General features: G+C 43.7%; 13 non-coding genes across 13 annotated transcripts; all 13 read left to right on the top strand.

The window, feature by feature from the left end:
• The first annotated feature begins 3,618 nt into the window (after positions 1–3,618).
• On the top strand, positions 3,619–3,702 carry TRNAL-CAG (transfer RNA leucine (anticodon CAG)). The gene has a single exon. It is a non-coding gene; the product is annotated as a tRNA-Leu (tRNA).
• A 1,080-nt stretch (positions 3,703–4,782) lies between these two features.
• On the top strand, positions 4,783–4,866 carry TRNAL-CAG (transfer RNA leucine (anticodon CAG)). Its single transcript has one exon. It is a non-coding gene; the product is annotated as a tRNA-Leu (tRNA).
• Positions 4,867–7,119: 2,253 nt separating this feature from the next.
• Positions 7,120–7,203, top strand: TRNAL-AAG (transfer RNA leucine (anticodon AAG)). The gene has a single exon. It is a non-coding gene; the product is annotated as a tRNA-Leu (tRNA).
• Positions 7,204–8,674: 1,471 nt separating this feature from the next.
• On the top strand, positions 8,675–8,758 carry TRNAL-CAG (transfer RNA leucine (anticodon CAG)). Its single transcript has one exon. It is a non-coding gene; the product is annotated as a tRNA-Leu (tRNA).
• A 699-nt stretch (positions 8,759–9,457) lies between these two features.
• TRNAL-CAG (transfer RNA leucine (anticodon CAG)) lies at positions 9,458–9,541 on the top strand. The gene has a single exon. It is a non-coding gene; the product is annotated as a tRNA-Leu (tRNA).
• Positions 9,542–9,850: 309 nt separating this feature from the next.
• TRNAL-CAG (transfer RNA leucine (anticodon CAG)) lies at positions 9,851–9,934 on the top strand. The gene has a single exon. It is a non-coding gene; the product is annotated as a tRNA-Leu (tRNA).
• Positions 9,935–11,409: 1,475 nt separating this feature from the next.
• On the top strand, positions 11,410–11,493 carry TRNAL-CAG (transfer RNA leucine (anticodon CAG)). Its single transcript has one exon. It is a non-coding gene; the product is annotated as a tRNA-Leu (tRNA).
• A 701-nt stretch (positions 11,494–12,194) lies between these two features.
• Positions 12,195–12,278, top strand: TRNAL-CAG (transfer RNA leucine (anticodon CAG)). The gene has a single exon. It is a non-coding gene; the product is annotated as a tRNA-Leu (tRNA).
• A 687-nt stretch (positions 12,279–12,965) lies between these two features.
• Positions 12,966–13,049, top strand: TRNAL-CAG (transfer RNA leucine (anticodon CAG)). The gene has a single exon. It is a non-coding gene; the product is annotated as a tRNA-Leu (tRNA).
• Positions 13,050–13,752: 703 nt separating this feature from the next.
• On the top strand, positions 13,753–13,836 carry TRNAL-CAG (transfer RNA leucine (anticodon CAG)). The gene has a single exon. It is a non-coding gene; the product is annotated as a tRNA-Leu (tRNA).
• A 309-nt stretch (positions 13,837–14,145) lies between these two features.
• On the top strand, positions 14,146–14,229 carry TRNAL-CAG (transfer RNA leucine (anticodon CAG)). Its single transcript has one exon. It is a non-coding gene; the product is annotated as a tRNA-Leu (tRNA).
• Positions 14,230–15,699: 1,470 nt separating this feature from the next.
• On the top strand, positions 15,700–15,783 carry TRNAL-CAG (transfer RNA leucine (anticodon CAG)). The gene has a single exon. It is a non-coding gene; the product is annotated as a tRNA-Leu (tRNA).
• A 700-nt stretch (positions 15,784–16,483) lies between these two features.
• Positions 16,484–16,567, top strand: TRNAL-CAG (transfer RNA leucine (anticodon CAG)). Its single transcript has one exon. It is a non-coding gene; the product is annotated as a tRNA-Leu (tRNA).
• Positions 16,568–16,625: the final 58 nt, after the last annotated feature.

Below are 16,625 nucleotides of genomic sequence, written 5' to 3'. Positions count from 1 at the left end.
GCGGTAGGCTGGTTGTGTGCGACTTCAGTGTTTCTGGAATGCCTTGGCGCGTTGTGTGTGTTTATGCACCGAATAGATCGCACGAACGGGAATTTTTTTTCAGAGCGATTGAAGGATTCTTGAAAACGGAAAGAAATGTTGTGGTTCTAGGGGACTTCAATTGTGTCTGTAGAGCTGAGGATAAGACAACGAGCTTCAATGTGCGCGATAGAAGCGCTGAGCTGTTGAATAAAATAGTGAACGAGACAGGGCTGGAAGATGTCGGTTATGTAATGACGCGAGAGGGTGAAGTAGGATATACGCACTTTCAAGGTCATTCGCACGCGAGGTTAGACAGAATATATTTGTCGGCAAAGTTGGTGCCACTATGCTCATCTTATCAAATTCAACATCTTAGTTTTAGTGATCATTGTCTGGTCAAGGTCAACATTGGCGAAAAACGTAAGGCTGCGAAGTTTAATTGGTTTCTATGGAAATTTAATGAAAAGCTGCTGCAAGATGAAATATTTGTCACAAAAACCAAAGAATGTCTTTCAAATGCTCTTCGTTTGGAGACCAATAACTTCATAGCTGTGTGGGAGCAAATGAAGTGTGATATAAAGATGATAGCGATTGAAAGAGCCTGTGTATTACGTAATCGGGAAAGGCAACAAGAGAGGCAGTTACAAAGCGAACTAGACTACATGTTAAGCGTAGAAAATGAAGTGCCGGGAAAATTTAAGAAAGAAATAAAGGAGGCGAAAGCAAAGCTCGAATTCATCGACGACGAAAAGTACCGCGGAGCAATGATAAGGGCTCGCACTGAACGGCTGTGGATGGGTGAAACGCCCACTAAGCGGGTGCTCAGTGAAGAAAAGAAACATGCAGCAAACAAAGAGATAAATGAAATTCGATACCGCAATTACATTACCCGGGACCGCGAACAGATAAAGCACGCCTTTGTCGAGTTTTATACGCAACTCCTTAGCCATACAATCAATGACCCCGAACGATTCAAAGAGGACTTTCTGACCCTTATGCCGAGATTGGAAGACTCTGAGCGGGAGCTACTGGAAGTAGAAATCACTGTGGCAGAAATTGAATCAGCTATAGATAACCTGGGTAACGGCAAGTCACCAGGGCCGGATGGGCTTGGTGCTGCCATATACAAATTTTTTAAGACAGAAATGGCACTGGCATTACACCGAGTGATCAGAGAATGCTACGACAAGCAGCAAACACCTCATTCATTTAGGACAGCACACGTAGTATTAATCCCCAAAACTGATGACCCCGCAAAGCTACTTTCAGTGGAATCCTACCGACCTATCAGTTTGAGCAACACTGACTATAAAATATACACGAAGGTCCTAGCAAGACGGCTCCAAAGTGTTGTCACATCCCTTGTCGGCCCGCATCAGACATGTGGGATTAAGGGCAGAACCATATTCACAAATATACACGTAACCAGAAGTATTCTAGAATGCTGTGATGCAAATAATGACCGCGTGGCCATGATTCAGCTAGACCTGCACAAAGCGTTCGATAAAGTCGTACATGAAATTTTGTTTTTATTGCTGGAACATGTGAATGTAGGAACTGTCATTACAGAAGGCGTTAGAATGGTGTATCATGACTGCAGGGCTAATTTAGTAATCAACAAAGAAGTAAGTGCTTCAATTCCTGTGCGCTCGAGCGTGAAGCAAGGTTGTGCCTTGTCGCCACTCCTTTTCGCGCTTTACTTAGAGCCCTTCTGTTTACGAATACTTGCATCACCAAGTATAAGAGGGTATACGTTTCTGACCAGTGGAATTAGAATTTTAGCCTATGCTGATGACGTCGCAGTGTTTTGCAGTGACAAAGAAAGTGTGCAAGAAGTTGTACGAATAGCTAGGGAATTCTGTGCAGCAACGGGCAGCGCAATCAGTTGGCCAAAATGTCTAGGCGTTTGGCATGGCCAGTGGCAAAGCACACCCGAAGTTTACTGTAACATGAATTGGAAAATCATGCCCGGAAAGTACCTCGGTGTGCCTTTGGATCACTACCGCAATGCTACGGAGTATTGGTCTGAGGAACGTCAACGCATTAAAAATTGTACTGATAAGTGGGGAGGTCGCAATTTATCAATGTTTGCAAAAGCGTCCGTGTGCAATGTATTTCTGATTGCAAAAGTGTTTTATGTATTACAAGTGTTAACCATGACCCGCACTTCGGTCCAGAAAATGCACCGAGTATTCGCGACCTTTATATGGGGGTCGCAGTGGGAGCGCACGAGCCGGTGCAATTTATTTCATAGGGTAAAATGTGGTGGTCTGGGGCTTTTGCATTTGTTTTTTAAGCAGTTGGTGAGCAGATTCATGTTCGCTCGAGATCAAACTGACAATTTCTTGAGAACTGTGATCCAAGCAAGACTGCAGACCCCCTTATCTGATTTCGTCGTGTCATCTTTTTCCTTCGAAGCTGGACCACTCAGTCCTTATTTGCGAGAAGTAGTTACAGCTACACGCCTGCTCAAGGAAAGATTTTCGTACGAATACTTGTCCGACGTGACTAAAAAGAAACTGTATCGTGACCTTCTTGATGTCTTCCTGCCAGTGCCCGTCTACCGAGCTTCGTGCAGGCTAGGTTCTGAGCGTGACGTGTTTAAACGTGTTAAGAGAATGCCGGTCAGACCCTCTGTCAAAACATTCTTCTTTCAAGTGCATACCGGCACTCTCCCTGTACTGCCATGGCTAAAAAGTAAAGGGCTTTTTGTACCGTGGTCCGTCAACTGTCTAATCTGCGGCAAACCAGAAACGATAAATCATATCTTTCTCGACTGCCATGATGCTGTGTTCTTGTGGGACGTACTACAACGGACTATAAAAAAAGAACTACCTATCAACGCTTTTGGAATCCGTTTTCTTCCGTGTGCAGCTGCAGGGGAAGTGCCGAGTGACATGTTAATGTTGCTTTGCATGCATAGTGTGTGGAGGACAAGAATGGATGTTCGACATATGCGTGTAGACGCACGTTCAGCGAGAGACTATTTTGTTGAGAGTATGCTGTATACACGAGACGTGTTTAAAGCGCTGCCTGAACCCCCCGAGTGGTTACCTGTGCTCGACCAATTGGCTTCTGTGAAGCCTTTTTAAACCAAGTGCACTGGCCAAGTTGAAGCTGGTGTTTTAGTAAGTGTACATATTTTGTATGTATTTCCTTTGCTTGTGGTTATTAAAAGGCAATAAAGAAAAAAAAAAAAAAAGTTAGGATGGCCGAGAAGTCCAAGGCGCTGCGTTCAGGTCGCAGTCCGGTCTTCCGGCCGTGGGTTCGAATCCGACTTCTGACACTTATGTTTTGCTTCAGCTGTGTGAGTAATGACTATTGTTTATTAGATAGGTGGCTGGGCGTACTGGTACAGACATTTAGTAGTCTTATTACAGATAAATATTAATACCTATCGGCACAAAAAATTTTTTTCCACAGCGTTCATCACTTTCACTTTTTTCGCGACCAAAATTCCAGCGTGCTTGATAGGCCACTTTTGAAAAGAGCCATGTGATGGCATTTACTCCTTGTATCGCGCGCAATACCTGTTCTTTTTTTAAAATAAACTTTAGTCATATGTTTTATTTCTCGACAAAAGCAGCCGAACTGCATGTCAGGATGGCCGAGCGGTCTAAGGCGCTGCGTTCAGGTCGCAGTCCGGACTTCCGGGCGTGGGTTCGAATCCCACTTCTGACAGTTATGTTTTGCTTCAGCTATGTGAGTAATGACTATTGTTCATTAGCTAGGTGGCTTGGCGCACCGGTACAGACATTTAGGAGTCATAATACAGAAAAATGTGTATACCTATCGGCACAAAATTTCTTTGCCGCGGCGTTCATTACTTTCATTTTTTTGGCGACGAAAATTCCAGCGCGCTTGATAGGCCACTTTTGAAAATAGCCGTGTGATGTCAATTACTCCTTCTATCGCACGCAACACCTGTTCTTTTTTTCCATAAATTTTGTCATATGTTTTTATTCTCGACAAAAGCAGCCAAACCGCATGTCAGGATGGCGGAGCGGTCCAGGGCACTGCGTTCAGGTCGCAGTCCGGTCTTCAGGGCGTGGGTACGAATCCCACTTCTGACACTTATGTTTTGCTTCTGCTGTGTGAGTATTGACTATTGTTTATTAGCTAGGTGGCTGGGTGTACCGGTACAGACATTTAGGAGTCATAATACAGATAAATGTGTTTACCTGTCGGCACAAAATTTCTTTTCCGCGGCGTTCATTACTTTCAATTTCTGGCGACGAAAATTCCAACGCGCTTGATAGGCCACTTCTGAAAATAGCCATGTGATGTCATTTACTGCTTCTATCGCGCGCAATACCTGTTCTTTTTTTAAATAAACTTCAGTCATATCTTTTATTTCTCGACAAAAGCAGCCAAACCGCATGTCAGGATGACCGAGCGGTCCAAGGCACTGCGTTCAGGTCGCAGTCCGGACTTCAGGGCGTTGGTTCGAATCCCACTTCTGACACTTATATTTTGCTTCAGCTGTGTGAGTAATGACTATTGTTTATTAGCTAGGTGGCTGGGCGTACCGGTACAGACGATTAGGAGTCATAATACAGAAAAATGTGTATACCAAAAATTGATTTCCGCAGCGTTCATTACTTTCAATTTTTTTCGCGACGAAAATGCCAGTGCGCTTGAAGGCCACTTTTGAAAATAGCCGTGTGATGTCAATTATTCCTTCTATTGCGCGCAATACCTGTTCTTTTTTTAAGCTTTAGTCATATCTTTTATTTCACGACAAAAGCAGCCGAACCGCATGTCAGGATGGCCGAGCGGTCCAAGGCGCTGCGTTCAGGTCTCAGTCAGGAATTCCGGGCGTGGGTTCGAGTCCCACTTCTGACCGTTATGTTTTGCTTCAGCTGTGTGAGTAATGACTATTGTTTATTAGCTAGGTGGCTGGGCGTGCAAGAACAGACATTTAGGAGTCATAATACAGATAAATGTGAATACCTATCGGCAAAAAATTTTTTTCCACAGCGTTCTTTACTTTCAATTTTTTTGCGACGAAAATTCCACCGCGCCTATAGGGAAATTTTGAAAATATCCATGTGATGTCAATTACTTCTTCTATCGCACGCAATACCTGTTTTTTTTTAAATAAACATTAGTCATATGTTTTATTTCTCGACAAAAGCAGCCAAACCGCATGTCAGGATGGCCGTGCGGTCCCAGGCGCTGCGTTCAGGTCGCAGTCCGGTCTTACGGGCGTGGGTTAGAATCCCACTTCTGCCACTTATGTTTTGCTTCAGCTGTGTGAGTAATGACTATTGCTTATTAGCAAGGTTGCTGGGCGTACCGGTACAGACATTTAGGAGTCATAATACAGATAAATGTGTATATCTATCGGCACAAAATTTCTTTTCCGCGGCGTTCATTACTTTCAATTTTTGGCGACGAAAATTCCAACGCGCTTGATAGGCCACTTCTGAAAATAGCCATGTGATGTCAATTACTCCTTCTATCGTGCGCAATACCTGTTCTTTTTTTCAATAAATTTAGTCATATGTTTTATTTCTCGACAAAAGCAGCCGAACCGCATGTCAGGATGGCCGTGCGGTCCCAGGCGCTGCGTTCAGGTCGCAGTCCGGACTTAGGGGCGTGGGTTTGAATCCCACTTCTGACAGTTATGTTTTGCTTCAGCTGTGTGAGTAATGACTATTGTTTATTAGCTAGGTGGCTGGGCGTACCGGTACAGACATTTAGGAGTCATAATACAGATAAATATGTATACCTATCGGCACAAAATTTTTTTCCGCGGCGTTCATTACTTTCATTTTTTGGCGACGAAAATTCCTGCGCGCTTGATAGGCCACTTTTGAAAACAGCCATGTGATGTCAATTACTCCTTCTATCGCGCGCAATACCTGTTCTTTTTTTCAATAAATTTTAGTCATATGTTTTATTTCTCGACAAAAGCAGCCGAACCGCATGTCAGGATGGCCGAGCGGTCCAAGGCGCTGCGTTCAGGTCGCTGTCCTGGCATCCGGGCGTGGGTTCGCATCCCAATTCTGGCACTTTAGCTTTGCTTCAGCTATGTGAGTAATGACTATTAATTATTAGCTAGGTGGCTTGGCGCACCGGTACAGACATTTAGGAGTCATAATACAGAAAAATGTGTATACCTATCGGCACAAAATTTCTTTGCCGCGGCGTTCATTACTTTCATTTTTTTGGCGACGAAAATTCCAGCGCGCTTGATAGGCCACTTTTGAAAATAGCTATGTGATGTCAATTACTCCTTCTATCGCACGCAACACCTGTTCTTTTTTTCCATAAACTTTAGTCATATGTTTTTATTCTCGACAAAAGCAGCCAAACCGCATGTCAGGATGGCGGAGCGGTCCAGGGCACTGCGTTCAGGTTGCAGTCCGGTCTTCAGGGCGTGGGTACGAATCCCACTTCTGACACTTATGTTTTGCTTCAGCTGTGTGAGAAATGACTATTGTTTATTAGCTAGGTGGCTGGGTGTACCGGTACAGACATTTAGGGGTCATAATACAGATAAATGTGTTTACCTGTCGGCACAAAAATCTTTTCCACAGCGTTCAATACTTTCACATTTTTCGCGACGAAAATGCCAGTGCGCTTGAAGGCTACTTTTGAAAATAGCCATGTGATGTCATTTACTGCTTCTATCGCGCGCAATACCTGTTCTTTTTTTAAATAAACTTCAGTCATATCTTTTATTTCTCGACAAAAGCAGCCAAACCGCATGTCAGGATGACCGAGCGGTCCAAGGCACTGCGTTCAGGTCGCAGTCCGGACTTCAGGGCGTCGGTTCGAATCCCACTTCTGACACTTATATTTTGCTTCAGCTGTGTGAGTAATGACTATTGTTTATTAGCTAGGTGGCTGGGCGTACCGGTACAGACGATTAGTAGTCATAATACAGAAAAATGTGTATACCAAAAATTTATTTCCGCAGCGTTCATTACTTTCAATTTTTTTCGCGACGAAAATGCCAGTGCGCTTGAAGGCCACTTTTGAAAATAGCCGTGTGATGTCAATTATTCCTTCTATTGCGCGCAATACCTGTTCTTTTTTTTAAGCTTTAGTCATATCTTTTATTTCACGACAAAAGCAGCTGAACCGCATGTCAGGATGGCCGAGCGGTCCAAGGCGCTGCGTTAAGGTCTCAGTCCGGACTTCCGGGCGTGGGTTCGAGTCCCACTTCTGACCGTTATGTTTTGCTTCAGCTGTATGAGTAATGACTATTGTTTATTAGCTAGGTGGCTGGGCGTGCAAGAACAGACATTTAGGAGTCATAATACAGATAAATGTGAATACCTATCGGCAAAAAAATTTTTTTCCACAGCGTTCATTACTTTCATTTTTTTTGCGACGAAAATTCCAGCGCGCCTATAGGGCACTTTTGAAAATATCCATGTGATGTCAATTACTTCTTCTATCGCACGCAATACCTGTTCTTTTTTTAAATAAACATTAGTCATATGTTTTATTTCTCGACAAAAGCAGCCAAACCGCATGTCAGGATGGCCTTGCGGTCCAAGGCGCTGCGTTCAGGTCGCAGTCCGGTCTTACGGGCGTGGGTTCGAATCCCACTTCTGCCACTTATGTTTTGCTTCAGCTGTGTGAGTAATGACTATTGCTTATTAGCAAGGTTGCTGGGCGTACCGGTACAGACATTTAGGAGTCATAATACAGATAAATGTGTATACCTATCGGCACAAAATTTCTTTTCCGCGGCGTTCATTACTTTCAATTTTTGGCGACGAAAATTCCAACGCGCTTGATAGGCCACTTCTGAAAATAGCCATGTGATGTCAATTACTCCTTCTATCGTGCGCAATACCTGTTCTTTTTTTCAATAAACTTTAGTCATATGTTTTATTTCTCGACAAAAGCAGCCGAACCGCATGTCAGGATGGCCGAGCGGTCCAAGGCACTGCGTTCAGGTCGCAGTCCGGTCTTCAGGGCGTGGGTACGAATCCCACTTCCTTCACTTATGTTTTGCTTCAGCTGTGTGAGTAATGACTATTTTTTATTAGCTAGGTGGCTGGGTGTACCGGTACAGACATTTAGGAGTCATAATACAGATAAATGTGTTTACCTGTCGGCACAAAAATCTTTTCCACAGCGTTCAATACTTTCACATTTTTCGCGACGAAAATACCAGTGCGCTTGAAGGCTACTTTTGAAAATAGCCATGTGATGTCATTTACTGCTTCTATCGCGCGCAATACCTGTTCTTTTTTTAAATAAACTTCAGTCATATCTTTTATTTCTCGACAAAAGCAGCCAAACCGCATGTCAGGATGACCGAGCGGTCCAAGGCACTGCGTTCAGGTCGCAGTCCGGACTTCAGGGCGTTGGTTCGAATCCCACTTCTGACACTTACATTTTGCTTCAGCTGTGTGAGTAATGACTATTGTTTATTAGCTAGGTGGCTGGGCGTACCGGTACAGACGATTAGGAGTCATAATACAGAAAAATGTGTATACCAAAAATTGATTTCCGCAGCGTTCATTACTTTCAATTTTTTTCGCGACGAAAATGCCAGTGCGCTTGAAGGCCACTTTTGAAAATAGCCGTGTGATGTCAATTATTCCTTCTATTGCGCGCAATACCTGTTCTTTTTTTAAGCTTTAGTCATATCTTTTATTTCACGACAAAAGCAGCCGAACCGCATGTCAGGATGGCCGAGCGGTCCAAGGCGCTGCGTTCAGGTCTCAGTCCGGACTTCCGGGCGTGGGTTCGAGTCCCACTTCTGACCGTTATGTTTTGCTTCAGCTGTGTGAGTAATGACTATTGTTTATTAGCTAGGTGGTTGGGCGTGCAAGAACAGACATTTAGGAGTCATAATACAGATAAATGTGAATACCTATCGGCAAAAAAATTTTTTTCCACAGCGTTCATTACTTTCAATTTTTTTGCGACGAAAATTCCAGCGCGCCTATAGGGAAATTTTGAAAATATCCATGTGATGTCAAATACTTCTTCTATCGCACGCAATACCTGTTCTTTTTTTAAATAAACATTAGTCATATGTTTTATTTCTCGACAAAAGCAGCCAAACCGCATGTCAGGATGGCCGTGCGGTCCCAGGCGCTGCGTTCAGGTCGCAGTCCGGTCTTACGGGCGTGGGTTCGAATCCCACTTCTGCCACTTATGTTTTGCTTCAGCTGTGTGAGTAATGACTATTGCTTATTAGCAAGGTTGCTGGGCGTACCGGTACAGACATTTAAGAGTCATAATACAGATAAATGTGTATACCTGTCGGCACAAAATTTTTTTCCGCGGCGTTCATTACTTTCATTTTTTGGCGACGAAAATTCCTGCGCGCTTGATAGGCCACTTCTGAAAATAGCCATGTGATGTCAATTACTCCTTCTATCGTGCGCAATACCTGTTCTTTTTTTCAATAAACTTTAGTCATATGTTTTATTTCTCGACAAAAGCAGCCAAACCGCATGTCAGGATGGCCGAGCGGTCCAAGGCGCTGTGTTCAGGTCGCAGTCCGGTCTTACGGGCGTGGGTTCGAATCCCACTTCTGACACTTACGTTTTGCTTCAGCTGTGTGAGTAATGACTATAGTTTATTAGCAAGGTTGCTGGGCGTACCGGTACACACATTTAGGAGTCATAATACAGATAAATGTGTAAACCTATCGGCACAAAATTTATTTTCCGCGGCGTTCATTACTTTCATTTTTTTGGCGACGAAAATTCCAACGCGCTTGATAGGCCACATCTGAAAATAGCCATGTGATGTCAATTACTCCTTCTATTGTGCGCAATACGTGTTCTTTTTTTCAATAAACTATAGTCATATGTTTTATTTCTCGACAAAAGCAGCCGAACCGCATGTCAGGATGGCCGAGCGGTCCAAGGCGCTGCGTTCAGGTCGCAGTCCGGACTTCCGGGCGTGGGTTCGAATCCCACTTCTGACAGTTATGTTTTGCTTCAGCTGTGTGAGTAATGACTATTGTTTATTAGCTAGGTGGCTGGGCGTACCGGAACAGACATTCAGGAGTCATAATACAGATAAATGTGTATACCTGTCGGCACAAAAATGAATTTCCGCAGCGTTCATTACTTTCAATTTTTTTCGCGACGAAAGTGCCAGTGCGCTTGAAGGCCACTTTTGAAAATAGCCGTGTGATATCAATTACTCCTTCTATCGCGCGCAATACCTGTTCTTTTTTTCAATAAATTTTAGTCATATGTTTTATTTCTCGACAAAAGCAGCCGAACCGCATGTCAGGATGGCCGAGCGGTCCAAGGCGCTGCGTTCAGGTCGCAGTCCGGGCATCCGGGTCTGGGTTGGCATCCCAATTCTGGCACTTATGCTTTGTTTCAGCTATGTGAGTAATGACTATTGTTTATTAGCTAGGTGGCTGGGCGTACTGGTACAGACATTTAGTAGTCATATTACAGATAAATGTTAATACCTATCGGCACAAAAATTTTTTTTCCACAGCGTTCATCACTTTCACTTTTTTCGCGACCAAAACTCTAGCGCGCTTGATAGGCCAGTTTTGAAAATAGCCATGTGATGTCATTCACTCCTTCTATCGCGAGCAATACCTGTTGTTTTTTTAAATAAACATTAGTCATATGTTTTATTTCTCGACAAAAGCAGCCAAACCGCATGTCAGGATGGCCGAGCGGTCCAAGGCGCTGTGTTCAGGTCGCAGTCCGGGCATCCGGGCGTGGGTTCGCATCCCAATTCTGGCACTTTAGCTTTGCTTCAGCTATGTGAGTAATGACTATTAATTATTAGCTAGGTGGCTTGGCGCACCGGTACAGACATTTAGGAGTCATAATAAAGAAAAATGTGTATACCTATCGGCACAAAAATCTTTTCCACAGCGTTCAATACTTTCACATTTTTCGCGACGAAAATGCCAGTGCGCTTGAAGGCTACTTTTGAAAATAGCCATGTGATGTCATTTACTGCTTCTATCGCGCGCAATACCTGTTCTTTTTTTAAATAAACTTCAGTCATATCTTTTATTTCTCGACAAAAGCAGCCAAACCGCATGTCAGGATGACCGAGCGGTCCAAGGCACTGCGTTCAGGTCGCAGTCCGGACTTCAGGGCGTTGGTTCGAATCCCACTTCTGACACTTATATTTTGCTTCAGCTGTGTGAGTAATGACTATTGTTTATTAGCTAGGTGGCTGGGCGTACCGGTACAGACGATTAGTAGTCATAATACAGAAAAATGTGTATACCAAAAATTTATTTCCGCAGCGTTCATTACTTTCAATTTTTTTCGCGACGAAAATGCCAGTGCGCTTGAAGGCCACTTTTGAAAATAGCCGTGTGATGTCAATTATTCCTTCTATTGCGCGCAATACCTGTTCTTTTTTTTAAGCTTTAGTCATATCTTTTATTTCACGACAAAAGCAGCCGAACCGCATGTCAGGATGGCCGAGCGGTCCAAGGCGCTGCGTTCAGGTCTCAGTCTGGACTTCCGGGCGTGGGTTCGAGTCCCACTTCTGACCGTTATGTTTTGCTTCAGCTGTATGAGTAATGACTATTGTTTATTAGCTAGGTGGCTGGGCGTGCAAGAACAGACATTTAGGAGTCATAATACAGATAAATGTGAATACCTATCGGCAAAAAAAATTTTTTTCCACAGCGTTCATTACTTTCATTTTTTTTGCGACGAAAATTCCAGCGCGCCTATAGGGCACTTTTGAAAATATCCATGTGATGTCAATTACTTCTTCTATCGCACGCAATACCTGTTCTTTTTTTAAATAAACATTAGTCATATGTTTTATTTCTCGACAAAAGCAGCCAAACCGCATGTCAGGATGGCCGTGCGGTCCAAGGCGCTGCGTTCAGGTCGCAGTCCGGTCTTACGGGCGTGGGTTCGAATCCCACTTCTGCCACTTATGTTTTGCTTCAGCTGTGTGAGTAATGACTATTGCTTATTAGCAAGGTTGCTGGGCGTACCGGTACAGACATTTAGGAGTCATAATACAGATAAATGTGTATACCTATCGGCACAAAATTTCTTTTCCGCGGCGTTCATTACTTTCAATTTTTGGCGACGAAAATTCCAACGCGCTTGATAGGCCACTTCTGAAAATAGCCATGTGATGTCAATTACTCCTTCTATCGTGCGCAATACCTGTTCTTTTTTTCAATAAACTTTAGTCATATGTTTTATTTCTCGACAAAAGCAGCCGAACCGCATGTCAGGATGGCCGAGCGGTCCAAGGCACTGCGTTCAGGTCGCAGTCCGGTCTTCAGGGCGTGGGTACGAATCCCACTTCTGACACTTATGTTTTGCTTCAGCTGTGTGAGTAATGACTATTGTTTATTAGCTAGGTGGCTGGGTGTACCGGTACAGACATTTAGGAGTCATAATACAGATAAATGTGTTTACCTGTCGGCACAAAAATCTTTTCCACAGCGTTCAATACTTTCACATTTTTCGGGACGAAAATACCAGTGCGCTTGAAGGCTACTTTTGAAAATAGCCATGTGATGTCATTTACTGCTTCTATCGCGCGCAATACCTGTGCTTTTTTTAAATAAACTTCAGTCATATCTTTTATTTCTCGACAAAAGCAGCCAAACCGCATGTCAGGATGACCGAGCGGTCCAAGGCACTGCGTTCAGGTCGCAGTCCGGACTTCAGGGCGTTGGTTCGAATCCCACTTCTGACACTTATATTTTGCTTCAGCTGTGTGAGTAATGACTATTGTTTATTAGCTAGGTGGCTGGGCGTACCGGTACAGACGATTAGGAGTCATAATACAGAAAAATGTGTATACCAAAAATTGATTTCCGCAGCGTTCATTACTTTCAATTTTTTTCGCGACGAAAATGCCAGTGCGCTTGAAGGCCACTTTTGAAAATAGCCGTGTGATGTCAATTATTCCTTCTATTGCGCGCAATACCTGTTCTTTTTTTAAGCTTTAGTCATATCTTTTATTTCACGACAAAAGCAGCCGAACCGCATGTCAGGATGGCCGAGCGGTCCAAGGCGCTGCGTTCAGGTCTCAGTCCGGAATTCCGGGCGTGGGTTCGAGTCCCACTTCTGACCGTTATGTTTTGCTTCAGCTGTGTGAGTAATGACTGTTGTTTATTAGCTAGGTGGCTGGGCGTGCAAGAACAGACATTTAGGAGTCATAATACAGATAAATGTGAATACCTATCGGCAAAAAAATTTTTTTCCACAGCATTCATTACTTTCAATTTTTTTGCGACGAAAATTCCAGCGCGCCTATAGGGAAATTTTGAAAATATCCATGTGATGTCAATTACTTCTTCTATTGCACGCAATACCTGTTCTTTTTTTCAATAAATTTTAGTCATATGTTTTATTTCTCGACATAAGCAGCCGAACCGCATGTCAGGATGGCCGAGCGGTCCAAGGCGCTGCGTTCAGGTCGCAGTCCGGGCATCCGGGCCTGGGTTGGCATCCCAATTCTGGCACTTATGCTTTGCTTCAGCTATGTGAGTAATGACTATTGTTTATTAGCTAGGTGGCTGGGCGTACTGGTACAGACATTTAGTAGTCATATTACAGATAAATGTTAATACCTATCGGCACAAAATTTTTTTTTTCCACAGCGTTCATCACTTTCACTTTTTTCGCGACCAAAACTCTAGCGCGCTTGATAGGCCAGTTTTGAAAATAGCCATGTGATGTCATTTACTCCTTCTATCGCGAGCAATACCTGTTGTTTTTTTAAATAAACATTAGTCATATGTTTTATTTCTCGACAAAAGCAGCCAAACCGCATGTCAGGATGGCCGAGCGGTCCAAGGCGCTGTGTTCAGGTCGCAGTGCGGTCTTACGGGCGTGGGTTCGAATCCCACTTCTGACACTTACGTTTTGCTTCAGCTGTGTGAGTAATGACTATAGTTTATTAGCAAGGTTGCTGGGCGTACCGGTACACACATTTAGGAGTCATAATACAGATAAATGTGTAAACCTATCGGCACAAAATTTATTTTCCGCGGCGTTCATTACTTTCATTTTTTTGGCGACGAAAATTCCAACGCGCTTGATAGGCCACTTCTGAAAATAGCCATGTGATGTCAATTACTCCTTCTATTGTGCGCAATACGTGTTCTTTTTTTCAATAAACTATAGTCATATGTTTTATTTCTCGACAAAAGCAGCCGAACCGCATGTCAGCTTGGCCGAGCGGTCCAAGGCGCTGCGTTCAGGTCGCAGTCCGGACTTCCGGGCGTGGGTTCGAATCCCACTTCTGACAGTTATGTTTTGCTTCAGCTGTGTGAGTAATGACTATTGTTTATTAGCTAGGTGGCTGGGCGTGCAAGAACAGACATTTAGGAGTCATAACACAGATAAATGTGAATACCTATCGGCAAAAAAATTTTTTTCCACAGCGTTCATTACTTTCATTTTTTTGCGACGAAAATTCCAGCGCGCCTATAGGGCACTTTTGAAAATATCCATGTGATGTCAATTACTTCTTCTATCGCACGCAATACCTGTTCTTTTTTTAAATAAACATTAGTCATATGTTTTATTTCTCGACAAAAGCAGCCAAACCGCATGTCAGGATGGCCGTGCGGTCCAAGGCGCTGCGTTCAGGTCGCAGTCCGGTCTTACGGGCGTGGGTTCGAATCCCACTTCTGCCACTTATGTTTTGCTTCAGCTGTGTGAGTAATGACTATTGCTTATTAGCAAGGTTGCTGGGCGTACCGGTACAGACATTTAGGAGTCATAATACAGATAAATGTGTATACCTATCGGCACAAAATTTCTTTTCCGCGGCGTTCATTACTTTCAATTTTTGGCGACGAAAATTCCAACGCGCTTGATAGGCCACTTCTGAAAATAGCCATGTGATGTCAATTACTCCTTCTATCGTGCGCAATACCTGTTCTTTTTTTATATAAACTTTAGTCATATGTTTTATTTCTCGACAAAAGCAGCCGAACCGCATGTCAGGATGGCCGAGCGGTCCAAGGCACTGCGTTCAGGTCGCAGTCCGGTCTTCAGGGCGTGGGTACGAATCCCACTTCCTTCACTTATGTTTTGCTTCAGCTGTGTGAGTAATGACTATTGTTTATTAGCTAGGTGGCTGGGTGTACCGGTACAGACATTTAGGAGTCATAATACAGATAAATGTGTTTACCTGTCGGCACAAAAATCTTTTCCACAGCGTTCAATACTTTCACATTTTTCGCGACGAAAATACCAGTGCGCTTGAAGGCTACTTTTGAAAATAGCCATGTGATGTCATTTACTGCTTCTATCGCGCGCAATACCTGTTCTTTTTTTAAATAAACTTCAGTCATATCTTTTATTTCTCGACAAAAGCAGCCAAACCGCATGTCAGGATGACCGAGCGGTCCAAGGCACTGCGTTCAGGTCGCAGTCCGGACTTCAGGGCGTTGGTTCGAATCCCACTTCTGACACTTATATTTTGCTTCAGCTGTGTGAGTAATGACTATTGTTTATTAGCTAGGTGGCTGGGCGTACCGGTACAGACGATTAGGAGTCATAATACAGAAAAATGTGTATACCAAAAATTGATTTCCGCAGCGTTCATTACTTTCAATTTTTTTCGCGACGAAAATGCCAGTGCGCTTGAAGGCCACTTTTGAAAATAGCCGTGTGATGTCAATTATTCCTTGTATTGCGCGCAATACCTGTTCTTTTTTTAAGCTTTAGTCATATCTTTTATTTCACGACAAAAGCAGCCGAACCGCATGTCAGGATGGCCGAGCGGTCCAAGGCGCTGCGTTCAGGTCTCAGTCCGGACTTCCGGGCGTGGGTTCGAGTCCCACTTCTGACCGTTATGTTTTGCTTCAGCTGTGTGAGTAATGACTATTGTTTATTAGCTAGGTGGTTGGGCGTGCAAGAACAGACATTTAGGAGTCATAATACAGATAAATGTGAATACCTATCGGCAAAAAAATTTTTTTCCACAGCGTTCATTACTTTCAATTTTTTTGCGACGAAAATTCCAGCGCGCCTATAGGGAAATTTTGAAAATATCCATGTGATGTCAATTACTTCTTCTATCGCACGCAATACCTGTTCTTTTTTTAAATAAACATTAGTCATATGTTTTATTTCTCGACAAAAGCAGCCAAACCGCATGTCAGGATGGCCGTGCGGTCCCAGGCGCTGCGTTCAGGTCGCAGTCCGGTCTTACGGGCGTGGGTTCGAATCCCACTTCTGCCACTTATGTTTTGCTTCAGCTGTGTGAGTAATGACTATTGCTTATTAGCAAGGTTGCTGGGCGTACCGGTACAGACATTTAGGAGTCATAATACAGATTAATGTGTATACCTATCGGCACAAAATTTCTTTTCCGCGGCGTTCATTACTTTCAATTTTTGGCGACGAAAATTCCAACGCGCTTGATAGGCCACTTCTGAAAATAGCCATGTGATGTCAATTACTCCTTCTATCGTGCGCAATACCTGTTCTTTTTTTCAATAAACTTTAGTCATATGTTTTATTTCTCGACAAAAGCAGCCGAACCGCATGTCAGGATGGCCGAGCGGTCCAAGGCGCTGCGTTCAGGTCGCAGTCCGGACTTAGGGGCGTGGGTTTGAATCCCACTTCTGACAGTTATGTTTTGCTTCAGCTGTGTGAGTAATGACTATTGTTTATTAGCTAGGTGGCTGG

The sequence above is a fragment of the Rhipicephalus microplus genome, chromosome X (genome assembly GCF_043290135.1).
Source record: "Rhipicephalus microplus isolate Deutch F79 chromosome X, USDA_Rmic, whole genome shotgun sequence".
NCBI classification, from domain to species: Eukaryota; Metazoa; Arthropoda; class Arachnida; order Ixodida; family Ixodidae; genus Rhipicephalus; species Rhipicephalus microplus.
The sequence above is the reverse complement of the archived record's forward strand: the minus strand, read 5'-3'. Positions and strand labels throughout refer to the sequence as shown.